General features: G+C 35.7%; 1 long non-coding RNA gene across 2 annotated transcripts; it reads right to left on the reverse strand.

The window, feature by feature from the left end:
* Nucleotides 1-17,095: 17,095 nt before the first annotated feature.
* On the reverse strand, nt 17,096-20,938 carry LOC108000910 (uncharacterized). 2 transcript variants are annotated; one of them, XR_001766615.3, is made up of 3 exons: nt 19,092-20,938; nt 18,808-18,996; nt 17,096-18,724 (listed from the first exon to the last, which is right to left on the reverse strand). It is a non-coding gene; the product is annotated as an uncharacterized LOC108000910 (long non-coding RNA). The 2 variants fall into 2 exon arrangements; XR_003698416.2 differs by having other exon boundaries at nt 19,076-20,938.
* Between the last annotated feature and the right edge of the window lie 1,491 nt (nt 20,939-22,429).

The raw sequence follows: 22,429 nt of genomic DNA on the forward strand, positions 1-22,429 counted from the left end.
CTACCCGATATTGGATTCGCAGGGGAAAAAATTCTTGCATTAAATATTACCTCGTAACAATTATAATCCGGAGACGGATGTCGCGTCAAAAATTCGACAATTCGGGGGCTGGTAATGGCGCGGGATCACGACTTCAATTTTGTCACGCGTGACGGAGCGGCTGCCCGTCACGGTCAGACTTTCAAAGCTGACTCACAAACTTCGTCCATTTTTCAACCGGCTCCGGAATCGTATTCCCATTGTCCCGGACAATTTCGTGGACAATCTCGTATTCGACTCGTGACGCTGCAACATTAATAGAACCGCTGTGCTAACAGCGGTCCGCCCTGGCGGCGTTCAACTCGTGCCCGGTAGAAAGTCAGCCGGGATACGGATTTTCGAGGGCCTTGGCCCGGTGTCGAGTGCGTTTATCTTGTTGAACCTACTCGTCGAAAGCTTTGCCAGGACAAATTAGCCGGGGGCTAGACTTTCGAGATTTCCGAAACTCCGTAGCGAGACACATGGGCCCATCCGTTTCCTCCTCTTAGAAAGAAAAACGGCCAAGTTCCCCGTAACAGAACTTGTACGCATGTTCTTACGCGCGAGCTTTCGTTCAACAAGGAATCGTTGCGAGAAGAGAATTACATTGTAAGAGGCTGAGATAAATTAAGTAAACGAAATTCCCCCTTTTTCATGCACTTTGAGCATTCTATTTGCATATTCTTCCATCATCAAAATCCTGTTTCCATGTTGGTAAAGTCTCTTAGACCTATAGTCTACGCAACCTATTTTTATTATTTATTCTTCCTCTTTGAAATACGCTATTCCAAACAAGCACAGTTCGATATTTTATCTCGAACAGTAGTAGGAAACTAGTGCAACTTAAATTATAACGCAACGTCCATCCGATTTCGAATCATGCGCAACAGATCTCCTTCTTTCTCTATTTTCCTTCCTCTCGATGGAATGAACATTCCCATTAGCCGCTCATCTCCGTGCAAAAGTCTGTATATATCTAGTAGAAATTCGAGTAAGTCTGTTTCAATTTCGGTCGTAAATTTAACGCGCGGATCGTCTATATTATCGGGTTCGTGTGCGCCGTTTCTTGGAACCACCGTCCCAAGAAACGCCCATAGTTTCCAGACTTGACAGCGTGATGGTAGTACTTGGCACGGTCTTTTACATGGCCGATCCACAGACTCGTGTCGCGGCTCATGTACACGAGCAAGGCGTATATATCATTCGGTGTTCGTTTGGCGTGTAAGAGGATTTTCGTGTACCCGCTTGGCGGAAAGCGGAGCGTGTAAACTTTTTCGTCCCTTCCCGTCTCAACGACGTTTTTTCCTTGCGTGCACCGAAAGTGCACAGGAATCTCGAGTTCGATTCGATACGATTTTCGCGCGGAATTTGACCCCGTATCGGCGACCTTTAATCCTGATTAAATCGTGGAGGTAAAAGCTAAATTCGGATATAAATTCCACGTTAGCCTTTGCCAAATACGAACTCGTATTACCTTTGACCCCTCTTCCCAATTTCGTGGTCAACCTTTCTCTCCGTTCGATCTTTGCGCGACGATCGGGTTTATCGATCGACGATTTTTCGTATGAAACGTTAGAATAAAAATCGTGTCGATTGTTTCTTGGACAAAGTGGAAAATTGGATTGAGATTTTTATCATTGTGGACACTGCGAATTGAAACGAATGAAATTGGTTAAAGGAGCTGATAACGGAAGAAAAAAGAATTTGTAGTTGAATTTGTCGTTAAAAGGGGTAAGAAGGCTCTCGATCAATCGCGTAATTTAATTTTTGAAAGAGGGATTTATTGTATTTGTTAGTAGTTTGATTAATTCCCTTGATGGTTTATCGTTTTGAAGTGAAAGTTGAAATAAATATAAGGGTATTGAAATGTGAAAGTTGGAAATCCTCAAGTTTAAGTAGTAAAAAGGATAAAAACTTCTTGATCAACACAGAACTTAAATCCAATTTTCTTCCGAGTAAAATTTAATTCGAATAAAGTTCACCAAAAATGTAACCGGGTGGCGATAAATTAAAGTTAAGAAGAAAGATCGATTTCGAAGAAAGTTATCGTTCAAGAAACGAAAGGAACAAAATTCTCCTTACCGATATCAGCCATGTTGTTCCAATTGAAAATAACGAAATGAATATTCCGTGAAATTGTGTACAAACAAGCTTTATAGATTCGCGCCGATCGAGAGATACATTTTTGTAAAATAATATGGAAATTCGTTTCACGATTAGAGAGTTTTGAAAATGTATTTTTATTCTGGATATTTTCAATATTGCATATGTTCTGCATATTCCACTTAAATACCGTATAAACGAGTCCATTCTATATTTCATACATATTTAATACATTTATTTCGTAAAATCTCCACTGTTCCGTGTATATTATATTTATCCTCGATAAATATTTGCTCGTTTCGGATAATCGTTCGACAATTATGCACGCATGAAACACCGATCGGTACAGTGAGAAGTAATGAATTGTTCGCGGTATTGAAGCGCTGGAATCCATGGGCGAAATGTTTACAATTTCTTTTCAACTTGTTGCTAACGGTGTTTAAAAAAAAAGAAAAATTGAACACAGTGAGTAATAAATTAATAACTTTCAACTTTGTTCTTCCTCTTTTTTTATTAATATCATTATTATCGGTTATTTATTATCTGAAATTTTCAAAATTTTAATCACAATATTGTCCAATCCAATTCTTTCAACTTCTTATACACGACTATGATTAAAATACTTTCGTATCGTGATTCATCGAGAACGATCATTGATCCAATGATTCGTCACAGTTATTCTCTTCTGTTCCAATATCTATAGTAGTGGATTAACTTCTGCCGCGTGAAAATGTATAATATTGCAGAAATTGGGGTACAAAGTACTTTTTCGATTAAAGTCTACTTCAAAGTCAAGAAGTTTCTTAAAGAAGACCGGGGAAGATTTAACGAGAGACTGAAAAAGAACCTTGGAAGACTTAAACGAATTTTCAAAACTTTATTGCATTATATTTTAAGGGAATTATGTTACATGCTTCCTTATGGCAATAATGTGCGAAAATTAAAACAAATTTAAACGACAACGGTTTATTAATAGTTTAACTAGAATATGCCACTTGTTTGATCATAACCGTCCTATTCTACTTTTTATCTGGCCATTTATACATTTACTCATCTGACCATGATTTATCCAATCATAGATATTTCATCTACTTCGATAATCAATGTCCGATCATAATTTATATATACTATTTATCTGTATGATGATTCTGTTATTTTACTTGTCTGATCACAACTAGCGTATTTCATTTATCCGGAGATGATTGGCTTAACTGACTTATGTGTAAAAAAAATATTTATAATTAAAATTATTTTCAAATATTTAATAATTAAAGATACGAAATTATTCTTGATTAATAAATTAAGACACGGTTCATTTCCTAACAAAGAGATTTCCATCAATCTCTTCCGATATCAAATAATTATATCTTTCCGACAACAACGAAATACAAACGTTCCTCTATTTTCGGCAAATTTCAAAGCTGTTTCATCAAGCATTAACGAATTTAGCCGTGATACTCGAAATTACGATCTATCCACCCTTATAAGAGACCTGCTAATGAAACGAAGGTTCGCGGGGCGTGCAGAACGATCATAAATAATAAACTAGGGAATATAATAGCGCGATCGTCGGAATTCCTCGAGCATTAGAGTTTCGAAAGCGCCTTTGGCCCTAAATCGATCGAACTTTTTCCAGGTCGGTGCATATTTCAGATGGCACCGATGCCAGCAGATAGGATACACGTAATGGCCGGGCATGTACATGACGGATTGCAATGCTCGTGCATTTCGGTGAGATAGCGTTCATTAAAGAAATATATAGCCAGTACTCGCGCATAGATAAACATACACTCGTATTAAAGCTTGTGAATAATTATTCGAATGATCAACAAAGTCAAAAATTATATATATCTCGTATATTATTGTTTTACGTGCTCAATATTCTGTAAAATATCTGACATTAATTTCAACGCACGATTGCGTATCAATATTTGCGTCTCGGTAATAGACTGTAATAGAAATTTTATTTTCGAAATCAAAATTTAATGATCATTATTATCTAAAATCTATAAACTATCATTATTACATGATATAATTCAGTTGTCAATATTTTATCAATCGTCAAGTAATCTCTAAATAACTTGTTCATCCGTAAAATATAAATTTTCCAAAAATCCATTACATCCCAACCTGCGCTAGGTTAAAATTAAAATTCCTCGAATAATTATAGGCACTGGTATGTTCGTACGGAAATGGTGACTCTTATATAGAAATTAAAAAAAAAAAAGAAAAGAAAAGAAAAAAAGAAGAGGAGAAAGAAAAGAAGTGAAAAAAAAGAGGAGAGGAAGATAAAAAAAAAGGAACGAAGAGGAAAGAATCGCATACCCCTCCCCACTGTTAGCACAGTGGTGCATACCTATTTGCGACAGTTGGTCCGCTGCCAAGATTGCTGATTCCCCGCGGCTATCGTAGTACCACTGTTCCACCTTTTTCGGCCGAATACGTAAATCTATTGTGTCGCCAACGACGGGGCGCATATACGCGAGCCAAATACTCCACCGTGTTCCGTGGACGGCCTACGTCCTCCCAGAATCTCTCTATCTGGCTAGCCTCTACCTGAAATATTTCAATTTTCCAAAAATTTCCACCCTCGTTCGCCCGACGAGCCAATCCAACCCCTATACGCCGTTATTTCGGCCAAATGAACGCAGGATGGCTAACGAATTGTTTTCCACGTTCGAAAAGGAGAAAATGGATTCGAAGACAGAACGTGGGGAAATCGTTGGTATCTTTAAATGAAAGACGCGCCTGTCCCGTGAATTTTGTACAGACAGAGTGGATCCTATTGATGATTTTCGAAATAATAAATAAGTCGATTAGGAAATGAAAGCGAGTTACATGTCGAAGAATCGAATCGCTGGTATGTTTGTTAAATGATTTAAAAGGTAACGTTTAGTTTTCACAAGAGTTTAAAATTTCAAGATATTTTTGCAAAATGTATTTCTATACATTTATAAAAATGAATAAATTCCAAAATTTCTAAGATTTTTTCTCCAATTAAAAATATTTACTTTTTTTAAAATTCACAAATTATTCTTTCCAAAATTAAACCGTCAATAATGGAACAAATTTATTCTTTATCATTTATAAAAATAACGATAAATATTTATCAAAAATTTCCAATTTTTCTTTATAGCTTTCCAGATATCTTCTTTCCTCGGCAGGACTTTCGAATCGTGTTTTGTTCGAAGTAGATCGTAAACCGTGAATTATTATTATTATGCTTATTATTATTATTATCGTCTTCCTTTCTTTTGGTCCAGACGAGACGAAAGAAAGTTCGAAAGGTCGACGTTTGCATTCATTTGCATCCGTGACCGAAATTTATTGAGTTCAGGGAACTGGAACACGTGCAAAGCAGTTCCAGCTTGCCAGTTCCGGATCCTCGTTTCTAAACTGCGCTACTACGCGAGCCTGTTCGCGAAAAATTGTGCATTTTGAGGGAATACATTTAAACCCAACTTCCATCCACAAAATAATTAACGGGAAAACTTTTGACTTTCGAATTTGATGAAACCTCGTTAAAAATTGGGAACAGTGTTCACAATTGAATTACATTTCGGATGGAATGGAAAAATAGATGAGAAAAATCATTTGAAACATTTATATTATTTTATAACAAATGATGTATAAATTATAGAATAAATTTGTTCCATTCATTGGTTTCAATCGATTTAGATTTTTGTTTGAATAAATCTTGATCTTGGAATTGGAATACCATATTGATATACATATTTTACGAAGCGTCCTTCCATTATAAATTCTTTACATAATTAATCATCATAAATTATATTCATATATTCATATGAATATACATTACAATACGCGATTAGAATATATAATTACCGATAATAACCAGCGATTGATCATTCGACAGGATGAAATATAAATGCAAAAATGAAATCAAAAATAAACGTCTAAATTATCCATTATCTTTGATCCAACTCCATTATTCCTCTAATAAAATGTTCATAAAAATTTCATCGTCACGATTAAACATCTCTTCAAACTTCGTTAACAATTTACAAATCGTCAAAACAATTTACTAAAACCACTTAATTGAAATTCGACCGACAAAAGAATAAATCCAAAATTAAAACAAACTCCAAATCCTATATATTTTTAACACGCAACCAATTTCAATCCCTCGAGAAGTCGTTACGTTCCAAATTTAGAACGTCGACTAATCAAGACTTCGTCCTTGTAATATCGATCGCGATGGCCAAGGGATCGAGGTGGTAAAATCCACAAGAAGATTTCCTCCCCGCGTCGTTCTTTGCACGTATTGGCCGTGAACCGTTCGACTTACAATGCCAATGAAAATGGCCCCAAGTTGCGAAGCCGCAAAGACGGTTCGACGCGAGGGTGGGCCGAAAACCACTCGATGGAAGGTCATTCCGAGGATCTCGAGAATGTGCGTCCCCTTCTTTCCTCGTTTCCTCTCTTTTCTTCCCCTCACAGAGGCCAAGGAGGACGAATAGCTTAGATAAATGCACGGTCTAAGAGGGGCACGAGAGAAAAGGAAGCACACGATCGAAACGTAAAGCGTTACGGTCGAGGGTCGATTATCCGAGGCAAAAGGGCAGAACGTGGCTCTGAAAATTGCCGTCACGCATAATCGATCTGGGTGAAGGCAGATATTGAACGGACGGAGGATGGAGGATGAGGCTCTTCCTGCTACTGGATTTAATTCGTTAATAGGGATTGAAAATAAAAGGAAAATGGATTCGATAACAATTCATTTTTGTAAAAATGGAAGAAATACTTTTCGAGATATTTTTCGATCGGGGAGTAGTTCGTTACGAGTGGAATTTCGAAGTGACGTTATTATTTTACGAATTTTGAGGAAAATTTATTATTGTTTTCTATTATTAGACAATTTTCCTTTTGTATCGATCTTTAAATTACGTATCATCCAATTTATTGTTTATTCAAGTAGAGATGATGCTTTGTATAAAAATATTGTATCTTTTATCACTCCACTGTCAACTTCATACTTTGCACATCTCGCTTTACGCGCTATATACCTTATATTTCACATGTTTCACCTATCATGCTTTATATTCTGTATCTCAAATTTTATACTTTCTGTATCACGTTTCTTATTCATCTTTTCTGTAAATTGCAATTTATTCAATAAAAAAAGGTGATTTTGCGAAATTATTTCATAGAATTAATTTATTTTACAAACTTAATTAATTAAAACCAATTAATGAATTTGGAGAATTTTACTTTTTTTCTTTAATTTGTAACTTGACAATTGATATTATATTTTGAATTTTATCCAATTTTTAGTAACTTCATTTTGATTTCGATTTAATATTGAATAGAATTAATGCATAATCTTATTTTTTTGTAAAATCAAATATTATATAGCATAGATCTCTCTCGTGCCTCATATGTGCATAAAATTATAATTAAATTCGATATTTAATTAAATTTCGTGCTAAGCTAAAACTCGATAATGCATTATGTTTAATCATTATTATTACCACATTTGATATCTGAAAGTGAAGCAGCTTAAATATTGTCCCATTCTAGATACTATTTCCACGTTTTACATTATCAGGGTCTTCGCATTATCAGTCTATTTTCACGTTAATAAATTACGATATATTACAGCATCGAATTTCACTCGTATCATATTTCCAATACACTCGTTTATTTATACGTTTCGAAATGTCGTTAAGAATTAATAATCAACATCCTCGATATTTGATAAAGATCAAAATATTTATCGAGTCATATTTTTATTGAAAGATCATTCGAGTTGATTTCGTCTCCTGATTTTTTCAAAAAGAAATTCTATTAATATTTACTTATTTATTTCTTCTCTTTTATTTATTTATCGTTTTCGATTCTTCGTTTCGCGATTTACAATCGTACAACATTTCAGATTGAATTCCTATTCACAATTTATTCCCGTTTGTTATTGTCGTAAATTGTCATCCTCTCTAAAACAAAAATTAAAATATATAAGGATTATCTTAGATCTCAAATATTATTATTCACCAATATTAAACCAATTGATATCCGTCAAAATTTTTGACAATACCAATTTATATACCCGTAAAAAAAAAATAAAACTAATTAAAATAAAAACCGAAAAGTTGAGGATAAATTTTACCCAAATTCCCAAAGACGATTATTCGCATTGATCGAACAAAGCAGTCTACACCGGCAAAGCGACCACTAGCAAAGAAATCGAGGGAAATTGCTTCTTTTTCCGGTTGTCACTCAGCTTTCACCCAATAAGTGTCCAGCGAGCAGTACGAAACCGAGGACTCGGCCAAACTAGATCGAAGTTGATTCCGGTGCAGACGAGACCGGACTAAACGAACGACAACGAGATTGAATCGGGTAGGTGGAGCTGTTTAACACGACTCAGTTGCCGCACCTGTACGCAGAACGCCCCCTAACGAAGTAAATATGAGGGAATCGGATAGATCTCTTGGAATAGAATATCCGGGCGGTGTAAGATGCAACCCACGTAGCAACATGGGGCCAAAAAAGAAACAAGGGATGGAGAGGTTTCGAGTTTCGCCCGGGCTTTTACAATATCCATGGCGAATCCCCTTGTATTCACCTTTCCTCGCGTTAACCCTTCCCCCTCGATTCGTTTTGCTCGTTGCTCTCGCCTCTTCTCTCCATCCCTGCTTACGCCTCTCGTGTTTTGTGCGGAGCTTTCAAATGCTCGTGTGCTCGTTCGGAATGCGTGAAATCAGAGAGAAGATTCGAGACTTGAATACCCCGATAAAGAGGATATTTGCAAGATTCCGGTGTAAAAGTTTTTCGTATCGGAATTATCCTGGAATTTCTTTCTTAGGTTAAAGTATTTTTTTTATAAATAATAATAATTATATTTTGGAATTTGTGGAAAGATCGATATTAAATTTTCCACATACGTCTTGGAATGTCTGGAAATTCTGAAAGAAATAATATTAAATATTAAGATATATCACGTTTTTAAAAATATCCATGATAATATTAATAAAGATCAAACCGAAAGTCGTTGAAAAATTATGTAGATCTCAATCGATATCTCCTCGAATTATTTTATTCCTTTTGGATAGTATATGTATATCTGCGTACACGAATTTTTATCCAATTTGTAAAAAGAAACACGATACTTTTAATGATCTGCAATCCATTTTTGGAAAACAAAAGTGAAGAAATCGACTATGCTAACGTGTTCAAGACTTTTTTCTGCTATGAAATCATCGAGATGGGGATAAATCAGGGGAGAGCGTACTTTGTGGCGGAATGTTCGACCACTTTAATCACGGAAAGTGCTGATCGAAGGCCTCGGGACCAATTTCCAGTGTATCCTCTTGGATGGAGCTTAGCGATCAAACTTGAACGATAAATTGTTGTCCTTGATGCCTACGATTCAAAGGAGAATGCTTTCTTTTAAGGATAAAGCTATGCACGAGTCACGACCAAACGAATTTCTCTCTTATCCCTCCCCACTATTACAAAAGAGGATGAAGGAACTGTTGGATCGATATAACTACGAGATTATAATCTAACGTCTCGTAATAGAAAATAATACGAATAAAACGAAAGCAGTCTCGTTATATTAAAAAGATTGAAAAAAAATTAAAAAGATTTTTAAGAGGATAATCTTCTGATTATTAAAATTATGGAATTATCATAATTTATAATAATTTAAAGATAATACGTTACACGATAATGATTATGTTTTTTTTTTCTTTTCCCTTTTATGGAAAAACGCGTATCATCTTGGTAGAAAGAAATTGCTTAAAGGAAAATCGATAGGATAAACGTAATCTTCTTTAAAAAATTTAGACTTTACGTTAGTTTCGTGTAATCTTTTTAGAAGTAATCCTCGTGTTCCTTTTGCCGCACAGGACACAGCTTAAGGATGTAAATTCCTCTTTTCAACGATAGACGCTCGGCTGCAGTGGTTGCAAGATTGAAAAATCACTGCTTTCACCGTGTTTCCATCGTCAATCCTTGAATTTCCCGTCCTTTAACGCCCAACCTTCGCGAAAGACATCCACAGATGTAAAAACTACGCGAGATCCACATTTATTTCGCTTATTTTTGCATGCAAAGAAACGCCGCTAACCAGATTTCTTTTAAATATTTTCTTACAATGTTTAATGCAATTTTTAATCTTTATTATTTAAAATTTCATCTATTTATAAAGATTGTGGCTTATCCTTGTGATACTCATTATTCTCTCACACTACTTGATCACGACTATTGTATTTTACTCGCACGATTTACTTGTTCCATTCATCTTGTTATATTCTACTTCATCTGGCCATCTCATTCTATCTCATCCTACTTATTTAACTTTGAACCAAAAGTTTCGTAATAGATAATAATTCTTAAATATTCTGATAATTTTTCAATAATTTTATCTCTACACTATGTCATATTCATAATTTAATATTTTAATTATGAACTTAAGATTGTATTCACTATATTGTTTGAATATTAATTACGCTTGAACAATTAATTCTACTTAATTCTATTTAAAAAAGTAGAAAAATGAATGGATAACGAAGATACCAACAAGATTCAATTCAAAATATGCGATGAATAAAACATTAGAGATTATCGGTATATAGAAATTAACTGTAAACGGACCGTGTTTAGGGCACACGCCTGGGAAAGGTAATCGATTCCAGGCACACGAATTACTGCCGCGAAGTTTACGCAACTGCCTCGTTAATTTGGCAATGTCAGTACCACTTGAACTCTGAATTATTCCAGATTCCATAGACTGATTCTATTTATCACGCGTTTCCGCGTTTGTGCATCCAGCAATCGCGAGTCTTCACATCGTGACATTTAATAAAATAGCGGAATGATTTAAGTAATGAATTAAAATGGAAATGTTTCATCGCGATCAATATGAGTACAATACGAGTTACAAATTGTCAGTCCTTATCTAAAACCGAATCGAATTATCTATAACAAGATCCATTATTAAACAATTACCGTTTCAAAAATATTTTTCCTACGAAATTTCCTCCTTCGTATCCGATTCAATGATTCGTGATTTAAGCGATGAACTATTCACAAAACCACCTAAACATTAAATTCCAATAAAATATTTCAGGGGAGACAACGTGATAAACTTAAAATTTCCACCAACGACGCACCGTGGCTAAACGTACGAAACGACACGTGCGACCTGTCTCGAGCACTTCAACCTCCCCCTCCCCTCCAACAAAGAAAGGAAGTTACATCCACGATTATTCTTATCCCGTTTTCGTCGCGGTTGCAATTCCAACAGCGGGTCGCGCACGCATTCGCACACGTTATCTCGTTCCAGGAAAACTCCCCCCTCGTTGAAAATCCGCCGTACATACATACGTGGCACGTAACGATGCAGGAAAGTTACGTCTGCACGCGGTCTTCCGTTTCCGAACCGCACGAAATATAGCCGAGCGACTCGCGGTCCAACCGAGCGGAATTTCCAAGAGGTAACTGCAACACGAGCACGATTGCGATCGTAATCGGTGCCTACTGATGGCCTCTGTCCGTCGCAATTCTCGCAGGCTCTCGAAAGGGCAAAGAGTAATTCGCTTGGTGGATTGTTCGACTGGAGAACCGTTTGAGGGTGAAAGAATTGGACCGGAAACGGAGGGGATGGAGGGGGTGCTTTTGATTATCGATAAAAGAGCATTTTTGGAGGTGCAGATGGATTGATTGGAAATTTGTGGAACGACTGTGGTTCGATTATGATTCGAGCGTTCGATTTTTCACGGAGAGATTTGTGGATAGATGTGAAAGAATTAAATTATTGGACGGTGTATAAGAAATGTGAGTCTAATTTCACAACGGATCCTCTTTAAATATCCTATTTCTCCGTGAAAGAATGGAATAAGTAAAGGCAAAGTGAAGATTCGTTAAGTGGATTTTGATATTTCGAGCATACGAAGAATCTTCGGTAATTTAGAAAGTCTTCAAAATGTTCGAGATGTTCAAAAGCTTGCGAGACATTGTAACGATGGTTTGTGAAACTCTTGCAAGTTTCGAAACTTTCTAGAGCCGTGAACGCCTTCGAGAACTTTTACAATCTGATACCAAAAGTACCAGATGTTTAAAAATATAAGCAGTTTGAATTTAATGTACTATTAAAAAATCTTGTACAAATCTTAGAATAATTTTTCGAGTGCTACAAAAAACTTCCAACTATTAAATATCTTCAAAGCGAATGGGAAACAAAGAGTTTAAACGCGTTAAAAGCTTTTGTAAAAAAGCATTTTGATAAATTCCAAGGCTTAATTTAAAATATCTTCAAATTTTAAGAACGATCGGATGAAATTTCTTTTATCAAAGCAAAAATGTATTTCTAAAATAAATTAAAATGATTCAGGCGTAAAAAATTTATGATAAACCGAAATATTCCTAGTTTTCATCATATACATTTCAATTTTCCGATTCGAGACATATTGAACTGAATCATGCTCTACCCTTGTCTCCCCTCCTTTCCCATCTTTCAACCAGCTCTTTCATTCCGGCACCGTACATTTCCAAAGAATACCAGTTTTCCAATGCGTGCGTCGTCTGGTATGATACGGTATGCTCGTTCCATAGTTCGAGATCTCATCAGGAAGATCCAGAAGGAAGATTCGGAATTAAGGAGGACGAAGGAAACGGAAGAAATTTTAAGCTCGACTGCGTGGAAGCACCGACGGTTCTATTATTTGAGAGCTGCTTAACTCGCGAAAAGTAATTATGACATTTTCACCGGTGAAATTAAAACTTGATCGATTAATTATCCCCTTCCCTGTCGTTATAATCGCGACGACATTTGGCTTCCAATTTTAATATTAGCTTCTCACGAAATTCGAAATGAAATACTTTTAGATTTAAACAACGATGGAATGGTAGTTATAAAAAATTTAAAAACTTCAGCATTGCAATCATAAATGTAAATTTTAAACTCTTAAAGATTACACTTCTATTTCTTATCTATTCTTATCTTCTACCTACTCTATTACGTCTATTACTCGATATAAAATATCTTTAATATTCCTGCTTTTATTCTCAATTTTTACAAAAAATACTAATAATACATATTTCGATAAAACTATAATATGTAATAGTCTTATCAAAGATTCACTAAAAAGAAAGGAAAAGAAAAGAAGAAGAAGAAGAAAAGGAAACATTTCCGTGATCTTATAAGATTCAACCGAAGCTTAGACGCGTTCGCAGCAATTATATCGTCTTCAAGATTGAAGGAGTATTGCTGTTAGCAGCAACAGCATCGTCGTGGCGACAATTTACCGCGACGTCGCGCACGACAAATTAATTCCCGCGTTGCTAACCGCCTAACACCTTGTAAACTTCGGGATGATTAACTACCTTAACTGTGCCGGGACAATAGTTAGGACAGATAAGGCTGATTCGCGACCTACTCTAAAGTCTATCCAGATCGCAAAATTTCAGTCTGATCCAAGGAATTCTCTAATCGAATCGCAAAGACACGTCACGTCCTTACACGTGATAGACAGATAGCAATTTTTAACTATCCTGCAGTATGCATGATAGTTGTCAAAGGAAATCATGATAAATTCGGTTTGAACTAGTCGAGGATTGTTCAATAGGTAGAATAAAAAAAGCTCTTGCTTGAGAAATGTGATAATTGAAGTAGGAAATAGGCGAAAGAATATTTAAATATTATCCTAATTATAGTAAATATAGAAAGTTGATAAATGAAATTCTATACGATTTATAAGGATCACTCTCAATATCAGTTATTCTAAAATGAGAACTTCATAAGTAGGTCGAATTAGGAATCGAAATTTTTAATATTATAAAGAAATTGATTAAACTGATTGATCTTGAGAGATTAATCACCACGTTTGATAATTTCGAAATAATTATAAATTCATTCGTGACGTTGAATAATACATCGTAATTGAATTTGAAATAAAACAGTGCTTCACTAATAATCCTATCTTGCATCTTTGTTCCAGCCTATTTATTTATGTATTTAATTATGTAATTATTTCGCATAATCTCATTGATGTTTCACGAATCGTTGCACTATGCTTCGTATAATTATTAAAGATGTGCAAAGATACGAAATTAATATGCAAAATACAATATGTAAAATATCCAAAATGAAATTTCTATTATAATACATTAAATTAATTATCAATTATAATTATTAAAACTAATTATTAATTTTAAAATGTTCCATCCAGAGTAAAATTTCAATTCTAATTCCAGTACAATTGTTTCTTTATATTCGTATCGTATAATTTTCATCGTTCATACAAAAATCGAATACGAATGGCTAATCCAAACTACAGCTTGTGTGTACAAAACGAATCGCGTTGAAATCGTCAACGTATACAAAATATACAAACGACGAATCCTGAAATATGATATATTTAATTTTTCACGTTGGCATCTCTGTGGCCTAGCATTTGATGCTCGCAATTTTATTAATTGATTATCATCCCATTATCTAACATAGTGATTCATACGATAAATAATAATAATAACGATAGCAATAAATAAAATCTATTTGGAAATAAGAATGGAAATTAAATTGTAAGTTTTCGAATAACTCAATCCTCGAACAATTCATCAGATGAAGAAATACAAAAGCAAACGTTTCGCATAATCGTACAATTACATCATCCATGAAACACCCGAAGATCTATTTTTCCACATCGAAATATCATATTTCACGGGAATTTCACATGGGAAAATCTTCGAAATGGAAAATCGGAGCGTCGATGCGAAAAAAATGACTCTGATATCTGATAAACTCGCATAGCAATAATTGCAGCGGATCGATCGTCGATACGAATCCTCGAATCAATTCTACGTGCATGACGGTCAACGATCGTGGAATCACGATCCTAATGCAGTTTTTCAACGCGGCCAAACTTCGGGAAGTATAACGTCCCGAATCGGTCGGCCTATCACGGCCGGATATTGCACGCGATTCAGCCGTTGGCCCCGAAAGGGTTTCGAATAGAGAAGCGGTTCTCGATTTGGACGAGATTAAAGCGATTTACCGAATCAGAACGAGCTAGAGTTCTATGAGAAGGGAGGAAGCGCGGATTTTCCGTGGAAATCTGCAGAGGGCCGCATTATTTTGTGACCGGCTGGTTCGCCCGCCCATTGTGCGGCATTATACGGATAAAAGCTCTGCCCGTGTAGGTATAACGGAGGGATTTATTACGAATCGATAACTCCGGCCCTTGTCACTACTCTCCGATGAAATGTTTGCCCGACGCCCAAAAATAAATTCCCTCTTACACGATGCGTGAAAACTTGCACGGCACTGTCGATACTCTGCCCCATCGGATGTTCACTTCTCCCCCCTCTCCTCCCCCCTCCCCCGAGTTTTTCGTTCCTTTCGCTACCTTTTGTTTCGTTGCCCCGTTCTTTTTTTTTTTATTTTTTTTATTTTTTTCATTTTTTAATCGTTCTTTAGGAGAGGCGAAAAATGCGAGATATTTTTTTTTAACGAATATTCATAGGAAAAGTGGGTGAACGAGTATGATCGCTTTAGAAAAATTTGACGCATAATTGTAATTTCGAATAAATTTCTACGACGAAGCGTATAGGATTTTAAAAGAAAAAAGAACCTCGTAAAATACTTTATAATTGTAAACTGAAGTGTATAAATTGAAAATGGCACACTCTCGTCGATTTGATTATTGTCTGGCCTGCATGATATATAAATTGAATTCTATAAACTGGATATATTGCCACTAGACGAGATAAATATGTCATTATTTACCTTATTGTCGATAAATTGTTTAGGAAATTGTGTTATAATTTCTGTTAATAGAAATTCCGCAACAGATTTATATTTACCTGGTATCGAGAATGAATAACAATTTTTCATACGAAAAATTATTTGATTTGAGAGAAGACAGTTAATAAAATATTTAAAATTTTTTTATAAATTGTTATATAGAGAGATATCGATATCGATATATTTTTATTATTAATTTCTTTTTTTAATAGAGCTATATATTTTTCTCATTGCCAATTCATTTCAAGTCGTATTCAATAACGCGTATGAAAAGTACGTTCGAATAAAAGTTTATCTTTATGGATATCGTTGGCAAATGTCAAAATTAATTTCGAATTTAAAAATATTTTTATTTGATATCAATAAAATTTTCAATATAGAAGTATAATATGGATTTTTTTTTAAATCTCCTCTATCGAATTAAATAATTTTTCATATAAAAAAAAAACTTTGTCGTATTTTTAATAGTTGGAGAAACGAACACGAACGAGGATATTTTTACACGTCAGATTTATCATAATGAATCGACCGAAAAATTTTTTGTTGAGAAAATTTTATCGAAACTCTGTTTCCATTCAGAAATTGAACATTTTAAGAATTCTGCGATCTGAAAAAGCATATTCAGAACGCAATGCTCGAATATAAGGTGGGCCATCGATACCGGATGCATTTTATATTCTGAGAGAAAGGAACTTTCAGTAGAGCGCCGAACTTGAACGTAAATAATCCAATGCGCGTATTATTTCGCCCAGACTGTGCCTTGAGGTTGGACATACTGCTTTGAATAACTCACTTCAGTCACAAAATTACTAGAGGTAAATTTCTAATAAAATGGTGCCATTCTTTTCATCGTCGTTTCCAACATGCGCGAATCTGGAAATATTGCCTTCCATAGTGTTCACGTGCAGATGAAAGAATATATGAAAGACATATATCTTGATGAAGAAATGTTTTAATACTTGAATAATTTTTTAAATAAGTTGAATTCCGTGTATATTAAAAATAAATAAATAAATAAATATAATTGATAATACGAGTGACTTTCTAAATTTTTTACAGAATATAATACGTAGAAGAATATATTACGTATTTTTATCTCAAAATGTTTAAAAATGTTATCGCTTTACGAATAAATTATCTTACAATTTTTTCGAATCAAAAGAATTTTATATTAATATATTATAATTAATCATTATTCATTTTTAATAATACTCTTCTCCCTTAATTAATTGAAATATTCAATATTTTAATATTAAAATTTCTTACCGGAGCACCCTCTTAGTCCACTAACCCACTATTCTATTATGGTAATTCAATTTAAATTTATTCTTCCGTGAAAACAGGACTTCTTTTGTTATTACTTTGATACACTGTCAACCATATTAGGAAACACTTAAACTTTAACCCTGCGAAAGGCATAGTTATGAACAGGTCTGCTTTTTAAGACACCGTAAGCTTAGCGCGAACGTTAATGTACCCTGTTTAACGTTACCCCCATTACAGTCTTAATGAACACTTTTCTTCTCCTTATCTTGGCCGCCCTGTCTCCTTGTTTGTCTCTCTTTTTCTCCCTCTTCCCTGCATCCAAGGATTCTTAAACCGGCCAAGATATCGATGCATTTCGTGCAGTTACAGTACGCTCTCCATTAGCATTTTGTTCTCCCGGGCAATAGATACTGGAAATTCCATGTTCCCCCTTGTAACGAGATCGTCTCGTTACTGATATAACAAGCAATTTCTTCCACTGTTTAAGGCAGCTGATTTTTTTACTTTCAATTAATTAAAATAACGAGACATGTATTTCGAAATGGAACTTGGAAGGCATTCGTATCTATATATATATCTTACAACTAACTGGTTTGCGCTTTAAAACAATGTTACTAGCCCCGTGATTATAAAAAGATATTAAATTTGATATATTTTTATACTCAAATTTCTATCGAAATTTCTATCTATTTTTCTATTATATTCTTCATAATTCTTCATAATACGATAGATAAAAATTTGTAATATTTTGAAATGATAATTTATAAATTCTTTATAAATTATAGCCCAGTCAAACTTTTTTCTCATTTCTCAAGTCGTAGATACAATAAGCAATCACTAAATTCAAAAGACCCGTGCGTTCAGAATTAAACTGTCCAACTCGATGACGGATATAATAGAAGACTTGAGAATTTCGCTTAAGCGAAAAGTTTCGAAGTGATCAGGAAAGAATCGTCGGGAAATCTCAAGAGTATCTACAGCCGTCGGGCAACTTGTAGGATTCCGTGTCATGGATACGGACATTCGTTGAAATCTTGGCCCCAGCTCTGCGCAGTGAGCCGCGAATTGCCATGATAAATTCATAGGCAATTCTTATGCGGGTTGGAAAAAGGAATTTTCTAGGTGGTCATTCTTTCTTTCTTTCTTTTTTTTTTTTTTACTTGTCCCTGTAAAATTTCTATGACGTTCGGAGAACAGGAAGTTCGAGACGGGCGATGAACATGAAACAAGATCGATAATTTGATGGTTTCTTTCGTGGAAATAAAATAAAATTGATTGGAATGAAATATCCCGATTATTCCAATATAAAGCTAATTAAAACTTACGTGAAACGGAAGTTTCGTTATTCGATTTTTTCGTTAAATTTTAGTTAAGTTAATCATTGAAATATTTCTCCTGTCGATACAGTTTGTAACAAGTTTTAAAACGTTTCACAAAATTCTTCTTGAATCTTTCAAATGTCCTCCTAGTCTTGTATCTTCTTTATATAAAAAGAAAAACCAATAGGTCTCCAATAAAAAAGAATTGATGAAAAAAAAGGTATCAATTTCCTTGACGTTGGTGTATTATCTGAAAAATAAAATAGAAATAATTATATTTTCATATTTAATATACAGGAATATCGAATCAAATCTCGATCATAATGACATTACTTTCAATGTTGGTAGCATGAGTCCACCACGAAACTCGACGAGAGACAGGCCTGATCCCCGTGTAAATTAATCACTCTTAGCGAGGACGCATTTATCATGTTTCTTGAAAAATCTCAATCCCTTCGGACGTCTTAACTGTTACGGCGAAACTACTTTCTGATTTCTACGATACGAGGGCCTCAGTCGTCTCTAAACAAAGAGACGGAAGATGAAATGGAAACGGAGGACAGGTAGGAAGCATTTTGTGTGTAACGGATGAAAAACTGACGAGGACGAGCGGTTACCGAAAGCCTGGAGGTTTTCAAGTGGACGGTGCACCTCTCCTCTGGGAACGGTGATACAATCCGAGCTTTGCTGACAGTTTTCTCGCCTGAACCTCCACGAAAGTATCTCCTCCAGTGTCTTCTTCCTCCTCTCCTCTTCACCGCCCCTTGTTTTCCCCGATCCAGCTAGCGATGGCCTCAAGATGCTTCGAATCGTGTCCGATGTGTGTCCAAACTTTGAAAGTATAATAGAACGTGTGCTACGTGGAGTAGATGCATCACATGGTGCAACAGAGATTTTGATGAGGCTGCATGCTTGCGAGCAGCAGTTCGAAAAACTGGATATTGGAAACACTTGGTTTTCGAGAAAATATTAGATTTGAAGTTAAAGGGAATTAACGAAATTATATTCGATATTAAACAATATTGATAGATAATATAATTTGTTTTTCTTTTTCTTTTATCTGCATTCCTTTTATTTCCAGGGCCATCGAAAGACCAGTAAGAAGGCTTTTACGCGAACAATCGAATATAAGTGTAGAATGGATTCGAAAGAAGGAGAGAGCAAAAGGAATCACATTTCAGCAGACTCATTGGCAAATGGATTTATCTAACACCGTATTCAATATATCTAGACATCCGATATCCCGGCACGGAATCCATTTACCACGAAACAATCTCATCGCTCTAATGTTTTCAGCGATTCCAACCGCAATTTAAAATATCGAAAAAAATCGATATCGTTTTAATTAGACTCGGCCTTTCTTACCTCGATACGTTCATTTTATCGGAACACGTTACCGATTCCAAAGTTGGAGTTATTTCGCTTATTTAACACTGTTACACGATCCAATTTCTAAGAATTAAACTGGTTAAACTTTCCGCATCCCCGAAAACATATTAACCACCCCAAACTTCATTTTGAGATTACCAAAACCACCATAAACTTTCGACCACTTCATTCCTTTCAATCTTTCCAAATTGATTAAGAGCACGTTCAGCGAGATTTCGAGCAACTCGAATCCTCCTTCGTACGAGTTGCTCGCAGACGTGCGACAAAGAGATTCCGGGCATCGCTAGTAGTAGCTCCGGGTATGGTTGGTCGCCGAATCGTTTTCTGTCCTCCTCCATAACCATCCAACTGTCTGCGCTCCCCCGCTCTTCTCTTTTTTCTCGGATACACCGATTCCACGCGGCGGTACCTCTTGCCGCACGGGAATCCCCCCTGACACGCAGAATGGATGACTCGAGAATTTCATCTCCTAGCCTTTTCCTCTTCTTAGCTACCTTCTCTCGTTTCTCTTCGCCCCTTTCCTTTTTCTTTTCTTCTTCTTTGTCTTCCTTTCTTTTTTCTTCTCCTTCTCTCTCTCTCTCTCTCTCGTGGAACTCGGGGAGCGACAAACCGCTTCAAAATCGACGCGTTTCTTCCGGAGGTTTTGTTCTCTGTTAATGGGGATATCGGGTAAGCCACGCGTGATAGAATTCGGATCCCAACGTTTCCAAAGGCATTGTCATCAAAGTTAGATGAGAAACTGATACCGAGCTGTTTCATCGTCGGTATAAGCTCCTCGTTCGACCTTGATGAAGGGAGCCACCCACACACACCCTCGCCTAAACGTTTATGTTCGACAGCGTGAGTGGAGATTTATGTGATTATGCGAAGAATAGGATGAATATTTTCGAGATATCGAATTATTCGGTTTTTGCATCTGATCGAATTGCAAATTTCCTTTATTAATATTTCGATCGATAGTATTTTATAGAATATCGGTATATTGTCCCTATATCGATTCATACTCAAATATAGAAATAACTTCAATTATGGATAATAAAGAGCAGCAACTATCTCAAATATTGCTATTCCCAAATATCGAAGAACTCAAATATTGGAGAATTCAATATATTAGATAATTATTGTCCTAACAATTAATTATGAAAATCTAATATAAATATGTATAAATTTCATCTCATTAATTTTTCTTTTCTCTACAAAACTTTTCTCCATTCTAAAATCTAACTAAATAATTGGATCTCATCATCGTGTTGTGACGGATAAACAAAAGAATAATAAGCAACCTACGCAAAATGGCGGAAAATTTCGTCGTATCTGTATTATCTTGAATTTTTGCGGAAAGTACTTTTTTGTCCCGGTTGCCCGAAATGCCAGCTTGCGACGATGTTTCTTGCCAGCTCTGGCAGCTAATAAATATTTATAAATCAGCGACGAAACGTATTCGTGCGAATGATAGATCCGCGCGGGCATTTATGCGGGAAAGAATGAATCTCCGGACCAATGTCACTGGAAATGAAATCCATTTATTTCCGATATCGGGCCGAAACAGGGGAGAATAAAATGACCGAGCTCGAAGGATGTGCTGATTCGTGTTTGCGCGAAGATGTGTCGAAAATCATCCTGATCATGAATATCGCGTACGATGAGGAATAAAAATGGACTTTTCCTTGTTTGCATCGCCAAAATAATTGCATTAACGTGAACTTTGTAAAAATATCGCGCATATAATGCGTATATAATTTTTTGAAGACTTTAATGTGATCGAAAATATCAGAAACATTCATTCTTTCGTTTAAAAAGAATTTCAATCTAAGAAAAATTATACAAAAGAATATTAGTACAACGTCTTCCCGAAATAATTGTCCAACCGTACAAATATTGCTTAACTTTCAAAATTAATCTTTAACGATGATCATTTCGACCTTCGAAGTCACTACCTGTCCGACATACGACCGACCCATACTACTTTCCCGACAAACGACAAATTTTTATTTTCGCAACAGCGATCGCACAGCGATTATGCATAAAACGAGATGCCCGTTTAACTCAGACTGCGCAATCATAACGACCACGCGGGAATTTATTGCACGATCATCACGGCTTTATCGAGCTTTTACGTTTCCCGTTCGCGCGTGGTTGAAACCGATATGACAGTGTAAGATTACGGGGGGACTCCCAGCTTGAAGCATTGCCAATTTCGAACGATACAAATGGCAGCTGCACCGATACGCCGAAACGTTCGAGCGCGCGCCCCGGATTTTGTAAATGTCCCGCGGTATTCCGTTGAATAAAGAGGATACGCCGCGTCGTTTCACCGCGAAAAGTCTACGCACGTTGAATAAATATGTATGCATGCAGCAGTTGGGTGCATGGGAAGATGAAAGGAAGAAAAGAAACCGCTTACCCTGCCCCGTCCCTTTCTTTTAAGGGAACGTGATTCTTCTTTTCGCGACGTTTACGGATAAACGAATTGCGAAAAACGGGATGTAATGTAGTCGAGAATTTTCGCGTTAGATAGATATAGATGGTTTATATATCAGTCAATTTTTATATTATGGTTAAATAA

This window comes from Apis cerana, linkage group LG9, assembly GCF_029169275.1.
Source record: "Apis cerana isolate GH-2021 linkage group LG9, AcerK_1.0, whole genome shotgun sequence".
Taxonomy (NCBI): Eukaryota; Metazoa; Arthropoda; class Insecta; order Hymenoptera; family Apidae; genus Apis; species Apis cerana.